The sequence below is a fragment of the Metopolophium dirhodum genome, chromosome 5 (assembly GCF_019925205.1).
Source record: "Metopolophium dirhodum isolate CAU chromosome 5, ASM1992520v1, whole genome shotgun sequence".
NCBI classification, from domain to species: domain Eukaryota; kingdom Metazoa; phylum Arthropoda; class Insecta; order Hemiptera; family Aphididae; genus Metopolophium; species Metopolophium dirhodum.
Window position 1 is genome coordinate 8,400,021 of NC_083564.1, and position 26,208 is coordinate 8,426,228.

Below are 26,208 nucleotides of genomic sequence, written 5' to 3' on the forward strand. Positions count from 1 at the left end.
ATATAAAATTAATATTATACTGGCTAATATTGTTTATTGTTGACGGCGATTGTGCCTATACACTGTTTAATCGAATAGAATTAGTTTATTTATATATTGTAATATTTCTACAGTAAATTGTTTTATTGATTGTATCCAACAAGTTCAAATTTAACTTTTTTTTAAGTTTGATATTTATATATAGTAGTAGTAGTAGCAAAGTAATGTTTTCAATTAATTGAATTATTTTTCCTTAACTGGACTAAAAATAGCTGCCAACACAGTACTTATAGCGTGCTAAGTTTCACGCGTGAAGTGATATTCCGTCAACCAATTAAGATGTGGCTGCAGGTCGTAGTTTAGATTGAAGTAATTAAAATTAGTTATACAATTATTATAGGTGCACTTAGGATAGATTTGTTAACCAAATTTATTCAAAAACAGCTTTTAGTTAAATAATTTATCAGCGAAAGGCCCATCAGCCATGTACTCGAATTTATATTATGTTTAAAATGTAGAGACTGTACGAGACTAAATTCCTTTCAAAATTCAAATCCTAAGACCACCTGTGGCTATCGTAGTAAATATTAGAACTCATATTCTTCTTCTTGTCGAGTCTGGTTTTATAATATACCAATAATAATAGTGCTAATCCTTATTTTATACACTGTGAACCCAATGGCCCATGTTGCCGAGGGTGTAAATTCAATAAAAAAAAAAATAGTGCTAATATAATATATACATTTTTTATAAAAACACAAACATAATAAAAAAAAAGAAAATAATTCATAATACATACAAAACACAACTTAATAATAGAAAAAATAAATGAATGTATTTGTTAACGAATTTAATAAATCTAATAAATAATAATCGCATACCTATTTGGTAACGTCTTAGATGTTGTATTGTTAATGTAATTTTGCTATAATAATAAGTTATTAGGTATATTTTAGACATTATAATATCAGGTATATATAAAATATAGGTACTTTGAGTATTTGATTAATATTTTAACTCATTAGGGTTACCTAATTATTTTTTAATTACAACAAAAACATCAAAATACATTTAATTCAAAACTGTTGTCGTGTAAATATTTCTGTTTGACCGCTGTTTTTTGTTGCCTATTTGTTACCTATTATTTGCAATAGTTAAATAGGTGTAACTTATATTTATAAATATTTTAACCTTGTTTTGAACTTTTGGTTCTTAGCTATACAAATTGAACATTATATACATTATTAAATACAAAATAATTTGTAATGTTTGCAATTATGATGGATTTTGTCGAAATTTGAATTGCACATTTTTTTGATTTCATAGGTACTATAAGTTGAAAAAAAAATGGATATATTTTACAATATTACAATATTAGTCCACCTTTATTGATTCATTTTTCTTAATTTATAATGGCATCAGCTATCGGCAGTATACTTTGATTTTTTGAACTTTTTAGGTATCCATTTTTGATACATTTTATATTTTTTAATTATTATAAAACATACTATTTGTATATTTCAAATTTTTAATAGATCTATAATATATTTTGGGTTTTTTAAAATGTTGTGCAATGAAAAAATGGTAAACAGACACTTTGTACTATCTATTGTTTGAGTTACATACCACGGACAATGGACATTTTGTACGGTGAAAATAAATTGATGAAAATCGATCTCTGACACTTTCTACGATATAAATAAACCAGGAAATATATTTTACAAGATGAGATAAAATTAAATTGCTCAAAGCTTTAGATCACGAATCGTGATCGCAATAATCAGTATGAGACTTGAGTTTAATGACACAGTACACACCATACACAACCCATATATTAAAATACAATATGAACCAAAACCAAAATACTAAACTTAATCGGTAATCCAAACATTTTTAAATATGGATATGAATATACTATTTTAAGAATAAATAATTATATTAATAAAATAATTACAAATACACAATTACTTGAAATAATTTGCCACACTTTTAATTTTTAAATTTATATATTAACAGTGGATTTTTTAAAAATACACGAAGCCTGTACATAGCACGAATTTATTATCATAAACATTATTATTATTATTATTTATGTCTGTTAACTTCATGTGTTTTGTAATGAAATATGATGTGATATGTATACATTTTTTTCTAACTCAAATAGTACAAACTATCTGCCATATACATTGTATTACTACCTATCTGAAATAGTACAAACTATCCGCCATATTGACTGTTATTGTTATTTGTTATCACCTAAAATAGTACAAACTGTCCACGGTTCTATTTTTTTCTAGATGACCGTACAAAGTGTCATACAACCTGACAAAATACCTAATAACCGGTACATATTTGATCTTTAATGATTAAAGTAATAATTGAACATAACTGTCACATTGTATAGTAGATACGTTTTAAGAATATACATAATTATTACCTAATTTGAATGTTTATATGGTTTTCTAAACATTAAAATTGTATTTGACAGGGCTTGAAACCGATTTCAAAACCGGTTTCAGAAATCGGTATAAACCGTTAAAAAACCGAAACCGAAATCAAAATCGAAAACGAAACCGAAAAAAATTGAATACCGGTATTATAATCTAAAACCGAAACCGAAAAAAATTGGATACCGGTATTAAAGTCAAAACCAAAATCGGAAAAAATTGGATACCGGTATTATAATTTAAAACCGAAACCGCAAAAAATTGGATACCGGTATTAAATATAAATTCAAAACCGAAATCGGAATAAATTGGAAACCGTTGTTATAACTTATAACTCAATTTTTTTAATTTTAATATTTTAAATAATGCTTTTTTTTTAATTAACGTAAATTATTTTAAAATGTACGTAAATACGTAAATTGCATTGATACACCCATGGGATTATGATTAAAATGTTGATAACCATTTCATTATTTGAAAAATTATTATAGTTGTTTTATACTTTTATTATAATAGTTATGAATAATAAATAATATTAATAATAGATATTAATTATTTATTGGGCAGCACATTTGACAGATGATGGCCCGTATATGGGTCTATTAATTTATTAGATTGTTATTTAATACTGAATAGTACAATACTATTATAATCAAACTATAAAATATAAATAATAAGAAAATCATATAATAATTACTGCTAGAATCAATTATTTATAGAGGTACAATACCAGGAAAAACTGAAAATAGCACAGGTTTTAATTTGTGTGAGTGATCGTACGACCATCACCGCTACTGCAGTCTGTAGGCCGTGGGGAGCAGAGACAATAATAATAACACTAATATAAAAATAAATTTAAAATATATAATATTGTTTAAGAATTATTTAGTTATTAAAAATAACTGTATTTTTAATTTTGCCCTAGTGCCCATACACTGTATAGTGTACCTATATAATATATATTTCGATATAGAATATTTTGAAATTTTCGTACTGTGTTTGCAGTAGTGCAGTCAGCGTGTTAGTCGTTCATTATAGTGTAGTTCCTTATCGGTTTACTTTTTTTATGTACAACTTGCAACTTTATAATTACGAGTCCATCCGCGACAAAAACTTTTTCAATTTTATTTTTACTAAATGATTTATTTACTATAAATAAAGATACCTATTACCTACATCAGGTTGTTTCATTAATTACATAAGAAATCATGGGTAAAAAGAATACCAATCCTGTTGGCCGTTTATTTTTCACTTTTAATAATGAAACAAATGAGTCCAAAATATGTACTGTTGAAGGATGTATAAAACCTATTTTACAAAATCACTCCTATTGAAATATTGCTCTTATTTTTATCAAAAATTAAAAAATCATATTAAGTATTTAACTATTTAAGTATAATAAAACTATTTATAATTATAACTTAAAGTCTGCTTTAAATCCGTTTTTAAAAATGTAGAAACCAGCATACAAAACCTAAATCAAAACCAAAATTTCCTAATATCGATATTGAAAAATTGAAACCGAAACCGAAATTTCCTAATACCGGTATTGGAAAGTTGAAACCGAAATCGAAAAAATTAGAAACCGGTATCCAAAATCGAAACCGAAATCGAAATTTTTTCAATCGGTTTCAAGCCCTGGTATTTGACTATGATCCAACATAGTTTATTATTTCTATGATTAATAAATAGTTAGGTTAACCGTTTAAGCCTTGCTAATACCTAATAACATAACGTAGTTCAATATATTTTTACTATATTTCTGAAAAATACAAGTATCTATATTAAATCCTTTCAAAATCACCTTTTATATTTGTTTATTTACATGAGTATAAGAAAAAAATTTAATAGTTCTAATTATTACTGAATGATATGATGTACCTAGCTAAAAGCTTAAATAACTAAATCAGTGACTGTGAATGTCGTTTTTAGATGATAATAACTTGGTTTTCATTTTGAGGAGATGAACCCGACTGTAATATGTTAAAATATTAAATAATGGTAAAATGTAAACATTATGCGGTAAATATTATAACTTGATAAATATTTTTTAAATTAAAAATTGGTGGGGTGGGGGTTGCCCCCATGACTTAGTTCTAATATCCAATATCCAATGGGGGTAGATGGGTATAAGTAATTGTTCATTGCCACGCCTAAAAAAAATTAGTTCTGCTTACCTCTAAAAAAGTTTCATATTCAAAACTTACAAATTATGGAATATGAAATCCTAATTTCACTAATGATAATTATTATATACGTATGCATGATATACGTTTAACATTCTTAAAATATTGATTAATGATAATAATATATAGTGGTCAATAACACGTACACGGATATTATTCCACTGACGTATTGTTAGTGTATTTAGGTTTTTTTTAAATCTCCGAAAACGTTTGATACTGCACAAGCAAGTGGCACAATGCAGTGAAAACAACAATATTAATAACTGATAAATAATAATAATAATTATACGCTCATAAAATCTAAACGTTAAGAGTGTAGTAGAGAAATACGTGTTAATTACGCACACAATTAAATAATCAAACCGGAATGGACACAGTGGCGGTGACTAAAATATGGTATCTGCTACCACTGCCAAGCACAATAAATTATTTATACGATGTACAATGTACATGATACAATAACAATTATAATGCTGCAGACTTCAGCGACGGCCAAATTAACGAGCTTTTAGTTAAATACTAAGCTTTTATTAAATTTGTCGCTGTTAGTTTAATATTGCAGTAGGAAAATATGTGCTAAAATAATTAATGTACTCAGTGTTCCTGTTTTACCAATATTAGTTATTACTAGGGGCCGGAATTATATTCTTTTAAAATAGTCAAAATAAGATGCTAATATTCTCTTAAAAAGTTGAAAATATTCTTCCAATATTCTTTAAAAATTATAATAAAATATGCAAAAAATATGTTTTTTTATTAAAATATTCTCTTGAACTAAAAATATGCATTTATATGCAAAATAATTAAATACATAATACAAAAAAACTGATATAAATAAAAATCTACATAATGTGCAAAATAATTAAGCAAATAATACAAACTGATATAAATAGATACATAATATGCAAAATATTTAAGCAAATAACACAAAAACCTGGTATAAATAGGTACATAATAAAAAATACTATATGTTAATTTTTAACTAAGAAAACTTAACTAATAGAAAAACTATGTTTTGTTCCATGTGCTCTGGTGTCATATTTGTACGGTGGTCAGTTAAAATGTTTTTATATGTGCTAATTTATATTATTTAAGCCACTGCAAAAAAATATCGAACATCAACAAAAATGAATCGATATATTCTCTAATATTCTTTATTTTACGAAATATTCTTTTATCTTGAAATATTCCCAAATAATCAAACAAAAACTTTTGCCATTAACTCAACTGTTTCATTATTTTTAAAGATTTCGATCCCCGTCTAACTACATAGACTAAAAAAAAATATGCAAAAGAATATAGTTCGGGCCACTAGTTATTACGAAATCTACTTATTTTAGGTATACGAATTAGGCTATAGGTAGTTGACCGTATTCACCTATACGTATTGGAATCAAAATGGTTGTACCTACATGTAAAACTATATTCAAAATAAATATATTATATAATAACAATTAGTAAATAACATATTGTTTTTACTCTGGCTCGTATTCGTGTGGGCATTTTAAGTTTAGAAAACGTGTCTACTATTTTAATAGCCTCGATTCGAATCTGCCTTCCCCGCCACGATAGTATATGTGCGATGTAAGATGTTCACAATATGTTCAGCGTATTATAGTTTCTGATATTATTATGATGTGACGTAACTATACGTGGGATGGCGGAAATAATAATGTTTTCATCATTTATTTGGGGCACGAATGAGCGGACAAGGTTGTAGTATCATATTAATATAGGTATTGTGCTTGAATAATAGTAATATATATTACCTATTATAATAACTGTTGCAAATGCTTGCGGCGATTAATTGAAATTCCATTTCGGTATAATTGATGGCGCAAATCTGAGCAAACCGCGAATGCGTGTCGTCGTCTGGACGAAGATTGCGTTTGTTTGAGTTGTCGAGTGCGCCGACGACGGTACAGTGTTTGCGTAATAATTGTATACATAATTCGCCTGTAGTTACAATGTGCAGTATATAGGTACACTGTAGGTACGTATTTAAACATCTAAAAAAGCTCGAGTAACATCCGGATATGATTGTATTTATGGGGTACGGGACCTCCAGTCCGACATTACTATATTTTGAATTTCTTGACAGAATCGAATACGGCAGCTAATTATTATTTGATTTAATGTACTATGTATCTATAGTCTATACAATAGATTCATCTATAAATAAAAACTTATTTAAAAAAAATAAATCCAAGTTTTTTTACAATTGTAAGTAATAATGTTTAAAAAAAAAATCGCATTTTTGGATACAATCATATTTAATTAAATATAAAAATTGTTAAGTTCAGTTGTTATAATTGTAAATTTTAAAGAAAACTGTAGGTGCTTGCCGAAAAGGGGGCCGTCCGTTGTCCCATATGGCCATTTACCTAGTACATTGTACTCGTGTACAATGTAGGTACATAGGTTATGTACTTGATAAGGTAAATGTAATTAATAATATTATACATTTTAACATTTATGTCTTCTGTGTGACTGTGTATAAACTGCGCGATATTGCATCTAAAAGCAGTTAGTGCGTACGAAAATAATAAATAGCCCTGCGTAGTACTCTGTCGTACTACATCATCAGTAGTAATAAATTGTTCAGAGGGATTATTGAATTTTTAAATCTTACGACCATGTCCTCTTTCTTGTTGAAATAATGTAATTTCGTCCAACCTCGCAATATAAAACAATAATAATGACTTAACTTGACACAATTTAACTGAGGGTTCGACAAATCTTCATCGCGTGTAGAAAATTGGCCGGTCCGTTGATGATTGCTGCAAGAGGGAAAATTATATTAACTCGCTTATAACCAATCTATTGCAAAGTGACGAACTTTATTAATTTTGGTCGAAATATTGCTTGAAGTGGTTGGTTTCTCAGTGATTGCGCCGGTTAGTACAATATATTATGTTTTTTTTCGTCATTTAAATCCTTAAAATATTATTTATAATTATTAACATTTTCGTTTTGTAATACTATATATTAATCACATCATTACTAAATCGAATAATAATTACCCTACTCGTTTAAATTACCTACCTAATTTAATTCAGTTTGTTCAGTACCTATTAATGATGTATTATATTTTCGAGTAAATTAGCAAACTTCATTTATTTGTTTTTTGTTGACCGAACATTACAAATTTGAAGTTGCAATTATAAATAAATAATAATAAATCTTTATAATAGTGATTTATGTTTATCAATCAATAATGTACAATAATTTATTGTAATTGGATTTATATTTTATACGAATGATTCAAATAGGTAATAAAATATAAGATAGGTATCTATCAGATAAAAACAAAAAAAACCTTCTCCCAACATTTTAAAATGATTAGTTATTTCAGTTGAAGTACGATCCCTATACACTATAGATTAAATATACGTATTTTAATATACAAGTTTTTACGCTCAATATTATTTTTATTTTGTTATTTAAATCATATTTCATAGGTATTTATTTAACAGAGGTTGTTATCATATCGAGTTAAAAGTAATATTGAAGTATGAAACTCAAAGGATATAGTCTGAATAATGAACCAAAGCTATGTTCAAACGACAAAATAAATATTTAATATATACGATATACCTATCGAATGTTATAGAAGCATATAAGCAACTATATAAGCATAGTGAAATTGTTCACACAAGGTTAGTTTAAAACTATTTCATCCATGAGTTGGTAGGTACCTCGAATTACAGATTAGATGTATTATGGTAATTAATTTGATACTAGATAAATTATAGTTTTATCAACAGTTTATTTTATACAAACTAATTATTAAATAATGAAAAAACTAACGAATTACAATAATATTATATTATATTATAATATTGCGTTCAATATCAGTTTGAATGAAGTTTTTTTTCTTAAAAATAACTGTTGGTAACATATAAATAATATATGAAAACTTGAAAAGATAAAAAGTGGCATCTGACATCTGTATAATTAATATAGTTTGATAAATATAATGTTTTCAAAATAGAATTTCAATAAAAATAATTATTTCGTTGACTTAATTACATGTAGTAATTATTACAGTTATTTAACTTGGTCTACAGAACATTTAAACTATCAAACAATATTATCGAGTCATAACGATATAACTTGTATTTTTCATAAGGATCCGTTATTTTTTTAATGAATTTTTATGTCTATGTTGATTACAGTTATTTAGTTTTTAAATCACATATGAATTTTTCATACATGTTATCTCGGTCATTTGTTTTCTGGGAGAAAATAAAGTATACATATCATATAGGTACTCTTGTTTACTTAATCAACTGTATTGATTGAAACTTGTAAAGCACAAAAATATAAAGAATACTCTATAGTTTATTTTTTCTCTCGTTCAAATATTACTGGAACAAAGTTAGGTGTAAATCGAAAAACTAATTTAATCAGGAAAAGAATTAATCAAGAACCAAACATTTAAAAAAATATGAATATATTATTATCTTACGTTTTGAGTAGATAAATAACGAATATTAAAGTACGAAGTACGGACACACCGGAAACAATAAATTCACACCACTGTGATAATAATTAGTTTGCAAAGTTTCTCTAATTTTTGAAAATAAAACACACTTTTGTTCCATTTGCCGGTTATATTGTTAAAATTAAATGTTTATGCCTCTATATCCACGTGGAATTCATTGCAAAATGCAAATCCGATGTGTCGAGGAGCCAGGGTTATATGCATTTTCCTGATTCAGCATTACGATTCTATGGAATGGTAGTCTTTACAATTTTTTTTTTTTGGCATAAGGGGTGTTTTACCCCACATAGACCTCCATCCATCAATCCGTGCCTGGTCATTAGGAGGTCATAGGTACAAGTGATTATGTTTTCGATAAAAAATATACTCTCGGCTTTAGTCACTCGTCGATGCAGTAGGTACCTATATAGTTTATCGTTGCGAACACGATGTGTTTTATTTTTCGCGTGTTCGGGCAGAGAGATATAAACATATGACGTACATATTATTATGATATGATATATATTTACAACGATATAATAACATATTTTGTCGAACTTCAGCCTGTCGGCTGTACACGTGCAGTCGAATACTACTCCCGTTCGTATTATTATAGACCCGTTGTTATCGGCCACGAGCGCGTGCACAATAATACAACGTTATAATATATTATTATATATTTTGTTAAAAATAAAGAGAGCAGTGATATAAAAAAAATAAAATGAAAAATAAAAAAAAAAAACACGGAGAACTGCAGGGTCGCCGTAGCAAATGTTATTATTTACACATAAAAAAAACCCGGTGGCGCGTCGTTAATATAAATTTCCGAACGAAAACAAGAGCCGTGATTTACGACGCTATAGGGCAAACGTCCGTGTAAACCTCTTGCTAGAGATCGCGCGCACATCGTCGGATTTTATTTGGACTATATTTTTTTTTTTGTGTGTGCCCGCTCGGAACTATTAAATTTTTTGCCCTCGCCCTCGCCCTCCCCGTCCGCCGTCGTGCACCAATCAATGCCGTTTGAGTCGTATGTTTACGTGTAAACGGCGCCGCCGCCGTCGACGGAGCACATATTACACGACGTAGGTATACGATGGTGTACCATATAATATATATATATACTGATTGTATTATGTGTGTATATTATTAAATTATTGTATACACTTTGTGTGCGTTCAGCACGTGTTTGACGTGTTCAGAGCTGTAACAATTGTATTGTTATTCTGTTGATTGTCACTACAACTGCAGGACAGGGTTTTTATACTCTCACGTGTTTCATTTTTTTTTTTCCCCCGTTGAGAATTTGCAGTTCTATAATTGGGCTCTAAGCATTCTCGACGTTTTACTCTCCAATTAATAAGTAATATGGCGCATAAATAAATACACATGCTACACGCATATGCACAGTCACATGACGTAAAAACATACTGTAGGTAGCAAAAGAAATATCGTGTATGTGTCTCCAGTCCCCTTTGGAGCCTATTATTTTTGTGCCTGCCGTGCACAAAAGTTTTTTTACTGCATAAAAATGCATATTTCGAGGCTAAAGAGTACCTACTTAGTTTAATATTTATATTTATGATATGTTTTAAAAATACACATATCGGTATTTTTTTATGCAGACAAATATTTTGTTTGGCAAATTGTAATTATTACATTAAATACAAATCTAATTCGTATTCACAGTTTATCCTTCGGTTTGTAGGAAATAAATATTCGTAGAGATTTATCGTTTTTGTTCTAAAAGAAAACATTGATGCGATAATAATATATAAACATACATATTCTGAGATATTAATTATTAGATTATCGTATTTCTTATGTCTTATCAAAATGTATTCAACTATACATATATATTTTAAAACACTAGTTTAGTAATTAGTAACTAATTTATAGTAATTTATCTTAATATATTACAATAATATGTTCATTTTTTTATACACACATTTTACATTATATTTAAATTCCTATAACTATATTGATATTTTTTTTCCTTCATAAAACTGAAAAATATGATTCACTATTATTGAATTAGGATTCTCTTTCGTTAAATTACACCTCATAGTCATCTATTTTAACTAATTATATGAAGATTATATATAATTTATTATTGTTACATACTATGAAAAATCATTGCTTTTTTTCGTAATTAAATTTATAACTGTGAAAAATATCTTATTTTTCAATAAAATATTACGTTGATGGATTTTTATAGCATAAAAACGTCTTATTCTTAACATTTTAAGGAAATCCCGTCTCTAACGACAATCGGGTCGTTATTGGACCGTGAGATTTGAACGGTTCAATTCCGAGAAAAACAAATGAGATTGAGATTTATAATTTAATGTTTTACGGACAGCAAATTATAGAATTTGTAAGCTGTCATCTAAAAGTAGGAAGGGCGTGTACTAGATTAATTGTATCTATGTCTGTTTTAATAATGTAAGTTTTGTAAAGTTTTATTATTGCTCAATATTTATTAAAAAATGTCGACTTGGCGGCGAGTCAAGTGATATCATTGTAATATCATAGTCGTTCTTTTTTTCTGGACCTTGTTACAGTCGAACTTCACTCGAATTTATAATGACTGCTATAATATCTACCTGAATATATTTATTATTTAACCCCTGAAACACCAGATACTGGACTAATCAAACAAATATTCAGATGGTAGAATGAATACACTTTGATCACCAGAGACCCTAAACAAATATACTTCTTGTTCGTCGCTGTCGCAATTCATATACCTCTATAGGTAGGTATGCCGTGTTTAATTAACACAATCTATCAATTTTCGTCCGATATTTTCCAATTAAAATGTATTACTTAAATACGTTTTCCAGTTTTGGAATTATAATTTATTTAAAGGTAAATAAGGAAAAAAAATATCGTGGGCTACCGAGAATAACCGTCTCCAAAATGTCACATCCAATCACGTATTCGTCATAATTTAATTCAATGGAATGAAGTCAATAGCCGAAGCCGAATAGTAACAATACATAAATTATGTAAATATATACATAATTTGAATTATACTACAGGTAAACATGACTCTGTATTAGTCGCGCACAGTATTATGGGTAGGTACGCATATATAAATGCAAGTTAAATGTCAATGTTATTTTGATTATACAGCAGTGTTATTGAAATCATGTTTTTTTATTTATGTAATGGATTTAATAAAAATGTTCGTTTTATTTAAAATAAGGTTTTGGTTTTACTCCTTTAGAACCACGCTGCTTCATTTATTCGCTACTCAATTGAGTAATATAATATCATAATAATTCGACCACGTTGAGTTCAGTGTTCCATGAAGATTGATAAAAAAATACAGTGTGTCGGTGTTGTTAGAGGTTCTTCCTTAAAATCGTATGTTATGTATTTTTAATAATATTTAAAAATCCGTTTATTTAAAATGATTATGACAATACAAACATTATTAATGATTTGAGATTTCGTAGTATAAATCATTAGGTACAAGTTTCTAGAATAAACAAACTCAACGATTGTAAATTTAAGAATATTTGATTTCATCATACATAAGTACTTTCAATTTTCAAACTTATAAATGTAGTAAGTGTCAATGAATATTAGTGTCAAAATGTCAATTGAGTATAGGTTCAATATAATTTGTAGAAACATCAATCCAACCAACATAATAATATTCAATCAATAAGCCGTAATAAAATCGGCCAACTTCAAATAAAATCACCGAGATCGTTGTCACAAGTGTATGAAAACGTATACGGACTCAAAACCTATCTACGAAAAAAATGTCTTACTATAGTATACTAGCAGGTAAAGGCTCAGATTCTGGTATGGAAAAAAGGCCAATCAAGCCGTTCCAACAAAGTTGTGTTCTCCGTTTTCTGAAATGATTGTTATTGACTATTTGCAGCTGAAGGATAGGATAGATACGTGGGATATATTATGTATATTTTGAGTTTGCATAGTGGTCAAGTAAACATTTTTAATATTCTATGAAATATTTAATTTTTGTGAAAATATATACATATAATATATCTATTTTGAATCACTTATACTTCTATATAAATTTATAATATACATTTCATAAATATGTTTCTAATTTTATTGGTTTTAACTTGAATACATTTTTAACTGTGTATTTCTAAAAATACTTTTAAGATATTGCTATTTTCTTGAAATCCTAAAATGGTATTTCAAATAATATGTTATAATTATTTATGCAGGTAGGTAATACTGTTATTAAAAAAATGATAGCTCATTGTTTATGACTTAATGCCATGTGGCATGCACCCATGTACCTAACTTTAAAATAAATATTAAAACACATTATAGCTATATACAACATACTATACAAAAACAAATTAAAAATATATATATTTCAATACTAAACATGAAAATATATTTCTTTACTTAAATCCTAGTCTTACGTGGAAAATAATAGATATACATTTCAAGTGATATATTCAATTAGCCGTTGAAGCATAATGTAAAAGTTATTTTTGTTTTTTTGTACCGTACTCGGCGAAACCATTGAAATGACCGATTTACCTGAGAACTAAACTCTCCGAGTGAATAAAAAATTACACCTTTTCTCTGTAACGATGCACACAAACAAACATTTTCGCCATGATGTGATTAAAACCTACGGGGACTAAAATAATTATGGAAAGATATATTTTAGTCGAAAGATTAAACGTATAGTAGACAGTAGACACTTATATTCTTCGAGAAGAGACAAACATGATTTGAATTTTTTATTTATAGACATTTTGTATCCATTCGTCTTTTACACTATTCTAAACGTTCATAATATTATCTGTATGCTTTGAAACACGATCAGTAGGCACTGTACTACAACTGTGACCACTGTCTTCTCTACACAAATCGTTTTAAAATGATTTAATATTTTTACATAAATTATAATCGATACATATATATTATACAACTACATATTTACATTTGCGTAAATATATTATATTGAACAACAAAATGTACAAGTGCGTAGGATACCGTGTATTCAACAATCCACGGTATCCTACACGAATAATATTAATATGCGAAATATATTGTGGCATTACATAAGTACCCAGTAAAGCACAGTAAAGCACTTATTAACGGATTGTGAACGATATCAATAGGATCGACGAAATCTCCACGTGACAGAAAGCCTCGCGCTACACTTTGGTCCCGTCCCTGATCAGAGCAAGAACATTCTAAGCTTTTTAAATGTAACCAATTTAATCAACAATTAATATTATAATCTTAGGATAGTTTAAATTTGCATACACTGATACTAGAAATTAAGTACTTAACTATAGCTAAATGGCATTAATGCTGCCGAGTTTGTATTCAGATCAATAAAAAAACAATTAATAAGTATGTTATTATAATAGGTCTTATACTATTCTGTTGAAAGTAAACATACTAACGGAAGCTTAAAATTATACGATGTACAATCGCTATATTTATGTATACCATACACAGGCAAACGATAAATTGTACAATATCGGGATATTAATGTATAGAGGTACTTAATAGTTTTAACTTATAACATATAGTTAATCGTTTAATACGTTTGATAATATTAAGATCTAGTTTGTATCCCGGGATGACTGTCGAGTAACGAATTATTAACTATCTTTTTTTTTACTTTGGGTTTAACTGATATCATCATTACACATTTGTGTGCAATCTACAGTGTAGTTTTTACACTTCTGAAATTTATTAGCTCTGTCGCTTAGCTTTTTTTGCTCTGCGAAACAATCTAAATAATATTGTATTATTATATCTATAACAATAACAATTTGTATTTAGACTCTTAATGTTTACTAAGTGTTGAAATCCCACGAGCAGCATAGCAATTGTATCAAAACATTATTAAATATGTATATTGTGTTACTGCTTACTATATTATATATATTTTCGAGCAGTAATAGCGCCCGTTTACATTTGAATATCTGAATAAATCATTTTAAGACACGATTTGATTGTTGTTTGTCTTTCGAATGTTATTCGGTTGGACTTGGACCGTTTAATGATTATTTAATATTTTATTTGCCAAAGCCGATGTCTCCCATTTCGGCCGTGTTTTTATTTTTTTTTTAGCAACGGGTGACCTATATGGTCTAAGTTTTATCGAGCCCCCTTCGATATAGTCACTTGCATTTTTCGTAGGTTAGTCTCGTCGCCATGACCCACGGGCCACAGTGTTTTTACCGCCACCGTTCCCACGACCTTTCAAAAATTAATTTATGTTTACACGTCCAGCGCACACATGCGCGGTGGCTATAACGACGGGTTTTGTTTGTTACAATAAATATACAAAACTAAAGTATTTTGTACACCTACGTCCTGCGTATCGCCCGAAATTTAAACGTAATTATTTACAAACACCGTACACGAATAAACATTCGTTGGAACCGACTACGATAATAACTATATAATTAATGTCGAATTTTAAACACATTTTTTTATCAAATAGTAAATAATATAATCGTTAATTTATTTGAGTATTTGTATTATAATATTATTATTTCGTTGATATCGTGTTTATCATATACACCGTTTCCGGCTGTATTAATTATTTAACGGAGTGAAAAAGCGACTACTTTCTTGAATTATAAATGAAAACCAAATTACAGATCTCTAAATATTACGAACATACATTTTGAAATGGTTTATTGATTTTTTTCCGATAATGTTGTTTTCCAAAATGATGGTTTGTGTTTTCAACAATATTGAATATGATACTTATTAGTTACGAAGTTCAAAATAAAAAAGGAGTTTGTTGAACTTCAATCCGCTTCAATCTTATGAAACTGTATACGAACATTGCATAATATTATATTTTAATGTAAACATAAACAAAACCATAATATCGGTATTTACTGAATTCACTTTATTATTTCGTTCACGTAATAATTTTTCTTGAAATTTCTCATAATTTAATAATATAATATAACGGGTACGAGTTTTGAAGTTCTGAAGTTCCAACGAAATAATATTTTATATGATTTTCTGACGTTTCGAGTATAACTCGAAGATATCATAATATAATGAATATTGTTATTTCGTTAATTTAATTAAAAATTAATTAGTACGCACATAATGATTTAGGTTTTGTTTTGTGTAGCATTAAAATTAAATGCAGGTAATGATTACATTATGCGTTTACCGTTTAATACAACAGTTGGATGTTTAGACAAATTATAAAAGAAAATCATGTACGCTGATTATAAGGCGTTTAACGTAGGCAATTATTCATACATAAAACACAAATCAAACAATAGCTACAATATTCAAATTTAATCAAGGAAAAATCGACTAAAGATGCCAATTTGCTTAATCTTTAAGGCTATAACGATTTTCTCCTAAGTGTCCTTGGACTCATATAATTTATAAATCATTTATGTTCTACTCGTTATTGTATTTGTTACAAATAGTCGAGTCTTATTAAATTTTAATTTTTAATAATAAACTTTGATCCGAAAAACTACAATTCAGACAGTTTTCTTTTTCATTGTCGTACCATCATATTAAAATGTACCAGTGACAATTTTATTCTTGGCGATATATATTTTTATTATACTATAAAATACGAGTAACTAATAAAAGCAAACGTTTGAAAATTTGATCAAACTTCTTTATTTTTTATGTCAGAAGTTATCCCTTGTTAAAAGTAAGTTTGTGAAAAATACCGTAAACCAAATGCGGTTTTATATTTTTATACGACGTGAAAGTTTCGTAAATATTGACATTTTACAGAAATGTAATTACTGTATTAACGGTATAATGCCATTACTATAGTACCTATCTCGATAGATCCGTCTCTGCAGGCGATGCGCTAACGTTGGATAATTAATTAATCATTAACTCATAAGAATATATTATTTTCGTAATTTATAACGAATTAATAATTGATTTTATTTTCTGCGTCTAAAACCAACCGTCAAAAATCTCAAACCCACTAAGTACACTTTTAGCCAAAACTAACGTTTTTTTTTTAAATTGATAAAAGACCAACATATCTTATATTAGAGCTTATATTGCAGTGTTATTTCACGTTCGGGTTTTCACGTCTTGGATAGGGTTTTAGATGAAAACCCGTAGATGAAAAGAAAACAGAATAAGTGCTCTGTAGCTTGTATAAGGACACATTAGTTTTTGGCACGTTCTTTTGAGAAAAAGAGATAATGATAACATAAAGAGAGACAAAATTAGGTCCACTTAACCGACTAGACGACGAGTTGTTTTTGTTCACTTGTCGGAGTAACACGTACATTCATGTGTTACGTATATATGTATAATACAATAACGCATGGTCGGTGCGCGGGTGAAAGGGAATAAGTCAAAATCACTACTTTTCGTGAAACGAAAAAAAGTCTCATTTCTGCATCGACTAGAATGCCTTTTTCATTTTTCACAGATAATAAAATATTTGAGATAAAAAAAAAATAAGGTGGTTAAGTGCCAAATCGCTTTACTGTATATTATAGGTGTCGATTGGGTAATGGATGTTTTGAATTTAAATTCAATGATTGTATACGAAAAACGATTCTGATTGTGGACCAAAGGTTAAAACATACCCCCTCCCCCCGCAGTAGTCCTACGGTTCGTCATGTCCGTATAATATAATAATATTGTATAGGTATCTGGTATACAATGCATTCGTGTGTCGTGTGTGGGTACACTTTTCGATTCGATTCAAAGTACCATCGATTGGGCGGGGTCTGAAACATTGCTACGACATCGCACTATGGTATTATAAGAATATTATAGTCATCGCGACCTACGAAAAACAACGCGCCGCCGACTTCGCGACGAGCGGTGGCTGAGATTTTTAAAAAAAATTATAAATACCACCGACGGTGGCGAAGAATAGTCGTGTTTGAGTTTGACTAATGGGTACCGGGCCAAAAGAGACAAATGGTCGTCAGACAGGTGCAATTTGTCACATCTCTTCTCGGCAGCAGCGGTGGCGGCAGCGCGACGATGGTGTGTCAATCGTGTCGTCGTTGTCGTCAATTCGTCGGCGGCGGAGGGGTGGCAGATGGACCAAAAACCGAAATATTAAACTAAAATAAACAGCCGACGAGACGTGTCGGAACGAATTCGGCGCGGTGTTGCGGCGCAAGACAAAAACCACCAGAGAAGAAAATATATGACACGTGCATTTATACGTCATGACGTTTATCCATCGATTTTTAACAAAATTAATGTTTTGAACAATACGTAATAATATGCCGGCTCAGAGATCCAAATATTTCGATGTATACCTAATACTTTTTTACGAAAGGTGGGTTGTAAAATTTCTACCAGAAGAAGGGCTTTGATTTCAACATATAGTACCTTATCTTTTAGAAAATTGGATCAAGATGGTACTTTGGACAGGTAATTTTTCGATTTTCTCAATAGTTATTTATTACCACGGGAATAACTACTGACAAATTACGAAAAACCGCTTGAAATGGGATTTCAATTTCTAACGATTTGTATATCACCATAACAACGAACAAAAAATTATAATATTACAATATTAATTCAACTTAAAGGCTATAAATCTATAGTAAATAATAAAAATTTAAAAAATCCAGACTGATAAACTGTCTCCGCTCAGAATCGTTTTTCTTATACAATGATATTATATCATTGAATTCAAGTTTAATACAATCCATTATACATTGAGTCACTTGTAACCTATTGTACAGCAGAGCGACATCCACTTACCAGCTTTTTAACAATGGATGTACTAAATGTTATTTGAATAACATACATTTTTCAGTAGTTAGTATGCTCAATAAAATGAAAATAATAACCATACAAACATTATATCGTGTAAAGAAATACTTACTGTATTATATTTATTCTTATATTAAATAGGTAACGGTTTTGTGCACCCTGCTGCTCTTACTGGCTGTCAATAGATATATTTATATTTATTATCAATAAGGACATTATGTTGAAATACTTAAACTGTTGTAAGCTGTTTAAGGGAGTATCCCACGGCATTTGCCGTTTGATACCTACTTCTTTTGTGCGCAATAAAATTGGCTCCCAAACACAGGTGTCAGGTAGTCGATACCCATTGAATTCTCACAGTTGGCTCTCTGGACATTTATTTGGTAAACACATTGGTTATCAAAATCGTTCAAAATGATTATTTAACTATACAAACTTAGAGGGTTCAAAATATAATTATTAAATTGTTTAAAGTCATATTCCGTTACAACTTACAAGTAATTTACCTAATACCTATATTTTATTTATTACAATATTATTAGGTATACTAAATAATAATAATAAATAATAGTTTACTACAACACAAAAAACAAAATATTTAAATTGAATTTTATTTAGTCCACAGGAAAATTACCTATTTATTTGGCATACATTTTTTTTGTTATTATTATAAATACAAGGACTCTACTGTATATTAAACATTGTCTGCTATTATGGTGAGGTTGAAATTTCATAGGTAGCGAATTATTATATATATTGGATTTTGGATATTGTGGTCATATTTCTGAATTTGTTTGTCTATACGTTGTATTTTATCTTGGCTGCATACTATAGTTACGGACGAATTTCTCAGGTCAATATTATAAAAATAACGATTGCGGATACGTTTTTCGTCATAAAAATACCAATTGCGGATATCAAGTTAGGTCCACTTTGTGGCGGGAGTTGCGACACAGTTCCGTTACCGGTTTTTCAGGACTTAGGACAACCTATCAAAAAAAAAAAAAAATTGGATGTTGTGGTAAAAAATAGGTGTTTTACAAGTTGGAAAAGAGAAATTTAAATTTTTCTTAAATTAAATATGTTTTTTTTATAAAACATACGTTTTCATTATGAATTGTGAATGTTTTTTTTTATAAAGATTTATTTTTTTTTTATTGATCCTGAAGCCCGGCTTCTATGGCCATTAGATGTTAGTAGGGTTGTATTGTGGTAGTATTAGGGTTTTGAAATGGTGGGTTTTTACACGTGAGTGTTTGTGTTTGGCAGAATTTTTGATTGGACACCCGTAGGTATCTGCCATGCCCGGGTAGGGGATGGCGGCACCTGCTCTCCGGACACCGTGACTTCCCCGAAGAAAAATGCCACCTGTGACCAAGGAATCGAACCGGCGCCTGCTGCGTCGCAACCGACACGCATTAGACCGTTCAGCCACTCGGTCCCCTTTTATAAATATAATATTATTGTTATCATAATTTTTGTGGTAAAGGATTTACACGAGTTACATAATTATTATATTATGAATTAAACGATAAACACTATCACATTTTTTTTTTGGAAACATTTGAGGTGGGAATAAATAATAATTATTGTTAATATAATTTTAAATAAAATAGTTCATAAATTGTCCAAATTTTTCATTACACCTTGGTTGTATCTCAGATAGTTCAAATGAAAATCAATCGCCGACTGAAAGCTGTTCTAGAAATGGTAATTTAAATATACGTACCTACAAACATTAACATTTACTTAACATTCGCCTATGTATGTTTTATATTCGTACTCTGCAGAAAAGCCAAATTTGTGTTTTGTTCTACGTCATGATCAACCTATTGGTGTAACGGACAACCACAAATTTCCAAAGGCCAAAATGTATTTATTGAGTTACGTATGTATATCAATTTAAAAATCAATATAAATTATTTTGATCAACATATTTTTATAATTCGTTAAAATTGTAACAATCATCTGAGTTTAATAATTACGTTTAATTAAATATTATATTAATTTAATATTTTTGTAGAACCGTTATCCTTAGTATAATATACTATGTGCATCTTAATAATTCAGAAACTACTCGTTTGGATTTTGATCAAGATACGTCAATATTTAAAAAAAAATCATTTGTCTAACATTTTACAAGTGTGATCATGCTTGGAAAATCACTCTGTATACCCTTATATATTCTTCACAAGTATAATGTTATTGTGTCGTGCGCAGCTAGTACGTGTAGCGTTAACGCTTGATCGGTGTGCTTATAATAATAATAATAATAATAATACGAATATGAATATGAATACCTACCCTACCCCATCCTACCCTACCTACCTACCTACCCGCACACCCACCCACCAACCTATTGTATTGTACCCGATCGTGCGCGCACGTGTGACTGTGTATTATAGTGTACCTATACCTACTATATACCTATAATATGCAATGTTACGTATGTGCGCCAGACATTTTCTCGTTTGAGTATATTATATTTACTTTTTAGCGAAAACTCTTTTTCCTACGGCTTTTCATAATTTTATCCTACATGAGGTTCTACACTAAAAATCCATATATTGTTCTCATTTTTACTTCCCTGTTTAAAACACACCAGCTCGTTCATTTGCTTTCGAATAATAAATCTGGTTCCGTGTTCTTGTAACATAATCATATTTAATATAGATATAACATACGTAGGACGTGGGTATTATATGAGTTTTGTCAGTTGAAATTGCGATCTATAAAAAACTAATTTTATTTTATTACAGTAACATAACTTCTGAACCAAAAGACTAAAATAGTAATATGGAAAGTTGGATATGGAAAGTTCTCGTAAAACAACGGTTCCGAAGATTGTACTGGGATACCTATTACACTCTTAAAACGGCTTTATTTACGATTTGATTTTTTTTTAAATAATATTTTAAGAACTTTGTATTATTAAAAATAAATAGTTACAATCTGGATTATTCAATGCGGTAGTTTGAACTTCGACAGTTTTAAATGCACTTGAAATTCTAATGCCGAATCATATTATATTAATATTTCTTTCTTCTAAAGCATTAACACAATATCAAACTATTAAAATATATTTTTATTGGCTTAAAGGACTTCCTGTTGTATATTTCATTTATTGTTAACCAGAATATAATTCACAGTAGTAAACTGTTTATTTAACGTTACTTTATTCATATTTAATTTATCGACGACTTGCTTAATTTATTTATGAATATTTTAATAATTTAAAATTTAACTCAATGCAATTAAGAAAATTGAGAATTAAAGAATGTACAAAACGGTCGTTAAAATAAAAATAATCAGACAAAATAATAAATTATATACTTTTAAATTATAATATGCATATTTTTGAAAGTTTGAAAAACATTAATACATTTAATACATGATTAGATATATATAACAGTGGCAAATAATAATTATTACATACATTTTGGTTGAAATAACTTACAGTTTTAACGTTTAACACTTTATATGATAATATGTTTAAAATGTATATACAATACCTAGTGTAGTAATAAAAAAATAAAAAATATGGCAATTGGGTATGTATTATTTTTTATACAACAATACATATTTAATATATACAGATCCAACATATATCATACAGAAATCTAAAATCTAAAACTAAATCTGTCTTAAAAAGAGAATACAATTATAGTTGTAATACCTATACAATCTACATGATTACAAAATAACAATTTATTGATATGATTTAACAACACTATTAATAATATTAATATTATAATAACTATTAATGTACATTTTATATTTTAAAGTTATGGGTTTTAAGATGTATGATTTATTTATTATATACATATTATAATTTATAGTAATAAAAAAATAGGGAGGGGGCTATAATCTAGGCGCACAAGAATATATTTTGATTTCGACGATGGAACGTAAGGTTCTACAAAATACGATTCGAGAGGATACTATATTATCATAATTTTTATTCCGAATCCATAGACATCGCCTTCTATTATCCGACGTGATTGTTAGCTGGAACCCAAATGCATGGGCTAAATAAATAAATAAAATCAACTTAGCGATTACTAGATTGGTAATTTGATTCTCTTAAAAACTTATATTGCCCGATATCAAATTAATTTTAAGGTAATCGTAACATTTGATCAATATAAACTATTATTTTGTTATATTATATTCATCGGCCTATTGTAATTTCAGCTCATTATCATGTCTGCTAAATAGATTCGGCTCTTAGGTATTCGGTTCCGGTGGGTTTCTACCGTACTTATAGGTCTATTATTTATATTTATATAAGAAATGTGTTTTTCTATTGGTAGGTTGAATTCATTTTTGTCAAACAAAATTGCATTTAATATATTATTATTGGAGCAAGACGATTGTTGAGGAACAATGGATTTTTCTGACGATTAATTGATTAATGAAATTACCGTAAATAATTTGATTGCCAAACAATCATAAATAATCGATAATTTTTTTCCCTGATGTAGTAATTAATCTATTAAATTCCAAGCCCTAGTTATTATAATAAATACATATTATGTATCATTATTTTAGATTCTGAGCGGAGCGAGGAAGCTAATGGTTTTACAATGGTGTTTATTTTTTTTTTATGTTCTGTATACGAAATTTATACCAGAAGGACTGCTTCGATTTTAACATATAGTACCTTATCTTTTAGAAAATTGGATCAATATGGTACTTTGAATAGGTTATTTTTCGATTTTCTCAATAGTTATTTAATGCCACGGGAAAAACTACTGACAAATTACAAAAAATCGCTTAAAATGGGATTTTAATTGCTAACGATTTGTTTATCACCGTAGCAACGAATAAAAAATTATAATATTATAATATTGATTCAACTTAAAGGCTATAATAAAAATAAATAATAAAAATTAAAAAAATCCAGACTGATAAACCGTCTCCGCTCAGAATCGTTTTTCTTATACAATGATATTATATCATTGAATTCAAGTTTAATACAATCCATTATACATTGACTCACTTGTAACCTACTGTACAGCAGAGTGACATCCACTTACCCGTTTTTTTTTAATACTTTATAATATTATAATAATTAGTAGGTAGTTTGATATTTATATCATATTATTATCATATAGGTGTTTACAGTGGCGTAACCAGGGGGTCAAGGGGGCTAATAAAAAAAAGTGTAAGTAAAAAACATATTATATTTGTATACTTAGCTTCCTCCCATAAAAAAATCTTGGATACGCCACTGGGTACCTATTATTATTATTATATTTTAAATAAATGCATGGTGTAGTTCATAGCTTAAAAAGTCTAAATATTTTTCAGAATAAGAGCACATCAGGTTTATGTAGCAAAACCGGTTTTGAACGTGGCCACTTGGTATCGTCTTATTCTGAATAGAGTATAGTAAATAATAATATACCACCGTAATGGCACAAGCTTCAAGTCTTAACAAATAATTATTTTTTAAATTACAATAAAATAACTAAAACCGTAAAAGTAAAAATATAACTATTTATTTAAATATTCTGTTTCGTTAATATTAGAAGTTCAACAAATAAAGTTCATAAGGAAAAATTGTGCTTATGTAGTTTCGATATTTTTAAATTAGTATATAATTAAGAAAAATTTATGAAGGGACCTCCAATAAATTGTCATACATATATTTTCTAACCAATAAAAGTTTCGGCAGTGTAGGTATAAGGTTGTAGCTAATAAACCTTACCGGAAAAATTCTTTTTGTTCGTAATGTGCTGTATGTACTTGAGCTTCGACGGCCAGTTGCGCTGAAAATTGACGTTGGTCTTCCACGGCTCCATCATCGCCTGTACCATATTCCATCCTCTGGCTTTTGCGGCCTGGTCGCCCGAACTTCTGATCGTGATGCAACAATCCCCACCACGCCACACTGATTTTATGTGATCAATGATCGAAGTGATGTACGGTCTATCGTACGGCGCATCGACAAAATTCGGAATGCCAACCTTCGCGTAAATCTCCGACAAACTGACGGCCACATCCACATGATCCATGCTCTGGAGCGGCACCATGTGGGTGAACCGGGTGTTGGTGTCCCAGTGGACCATGATGCACGTGTAACCGTCGCGGGCATAGCGATGCATGCTGACGAATCCGAAGTAGACCGATGTATTACCATTTACGGTTGATTGAAATGACGGTGGCACCGGCAACAGCCCCTGCTCCTTCCCCGGGGATATCGTTCTCACCTCGACCGGCTGTCTTAGTTTCAGGTACGTAATTACTGCTTCCATCGTCACGTTACAGTACCTGCCGCGAATTCGTTTGTACATCAGATCCTTGCTTCCATGGTTGGTGTCTATGTACGCCTCGTGCAGCACGTTGAACATTTCTTCGTTGGTCACGTACGAAGGGTACTGGTCTGGGGCTACCCCTTCTTGTGGCAACGGCCTCACCAACCATTCACGACCACCCTTTATAACAATATCATACTTGTGAAGTAATGTGTGTTTCTTCAACGAATTCTTCGCAAGGCCTTTTTCCCATGCACTCTTGAGCCGTCTAACCTTTCTGAGCCGGTCCAGATATTGATGGTGGCTTAAACTAATATTGTTACTGCGCTTACTGGCAACAATGGCCTCCCATGCCTCGTTGAATCTCATCCTTATTTGCCACTCCATGATCTCAGATTATATGAGCACACGTTGACCAAACACACGATGTATAGAGTGCCTGCGCACGTGAATTGTTTGCGACTGAACGGACCTCTGGCCGGCGTCTACCGATTCGACATCGCCCCACCAGAAACTATCGCTACATTAGAGTGTTATTCTATAAATGACCAATTTTTGGGTAGTTTGGATAAGTTAATATGCGATCACGATGCGCTACATATACTATATTAATGTATCGGTAGTAAATCATTGGTACATAATGTCCCTATGTATTATATTGAATTTCTGAGAATTTAGTTCGAGGTTATCAATAGGGTCCACGGTCCACCCGTGTCATTATTAATTCAATACAATGTGCATCTGTCTGCCAGCTGTTGATGTGGCCATGTGGGTATACTAAAGACCAAACCCAATGTGTGCACAACAGATATTTGTACAGCATTCCTTAAACATTTCCAAGAAACTTCAATAATGATATATTTTTTATTTCAATATACAATGTTAAGTGAATTTGAACCTTAAGTAGCTACGTACTTATCGAGTTATCTGTTATATTATATTAATTCATTTATTTCTAAACTATTAAAACGATATTATTGAAAGTATTAAAATATTTTGGTATTTGTCCAGAAGACTTCCTGTTCTTTTTATTTGTCGTTGACGAGCATTGAATTCATGCTACTATACTATTTATTATTGAAGGTTACTTTATTCATATTTTATGTAAGTACCTACCATGA

General features: G+C 29.5%; 1 protein-coding gene across 3 annotated transcripts in view; it reads left to right on the top strand.

Annotated features, from left to right (window-relative positions):
* Window positions 1-26,208, top strand: part of LOC132945021 (transcription factor 21) — a 42,686-nt gene that overhangs the window by 10,938 nt on the left and 5,540 nt on the right. The window lies entirely within an intron of this gene.